The sequence below is a fragment of the Brassica oleracea genome, chromosome C2 (assembly GCF_000695525.1).
Source record: "Brassica oleracea var. oleracea cultivar TO1000 chromosome C2, BOL, whole genome shotgun sequence".
NCBI lineage: Eukaryota > Viridiplantae > Streptophyta > Magnoliopsida > Brassicales > Brassicaceae > Brassica > Brassica oleracea.
The window spans coordinates 25,744,421-25,745,160 of NC_027749.1; positions in this window are offsets into that span (position 1 = coordinate 25,744,421).

Consider the following 740-nt stretch of genomic DNA (forward strand, 5'->3'; position numbering starts at 1 on the left):
ACGCTAACCCACAACATTTCAGGAGCGAGAGAATGTGCTTCCTTGATCATCTCTTTGCTCAGCAATGGAGATTCAACTTCAAGGATTTTAAGGACTCGAAGCCCGATCAAAACGGTTTAGGAAGAAGACTCCCTGGTGGGGCGTGGAATTATTATGCAGGCACTATACCATCATTTTGCCAATCGAACAAGGTTTGGGGGACGGATATTGATGATATCTATGCGTCAGTAAACTTCGCCGACAGTCATAGGATTGCTATTTGGATATCGATCCCTAAGAGGCACATAGTCGTCTTTGACAGCATTTGTTCCAGTATCTCCCCAGCAGAACTCGATGTGGTAATGGAGCCTTTTCTCTACATGGTCCCTTATCTGCTTGTTGAGTGCGCTTCCTCAGACGAACTACGTGCCAAATACAGCCTGGAGCCATTCACATATGAGAGACCTAACAATATACTTCCAGCCCGAGCTGGTGATTGTGGCGTGTACACTCTAAAGTACATTGAATATCATGCTCTTGGGATAGAGTTTAGTAAAAAAGACTTTGCTAAGGCCAACGGGAAGAGTATGAGGGATAAGATGGCGGTGGATATATTTCAAGAGCTTCCTGACGCGCATGAGTTCGAAAACAAGGACATGGATGACATCCTGGGTACGTATGACGGGTGATAAACAGGCCACTTTAGATGATTTTGTATGATAGATTAGGCTGATGTGTGTATTTGAACTTGATCCCTATTT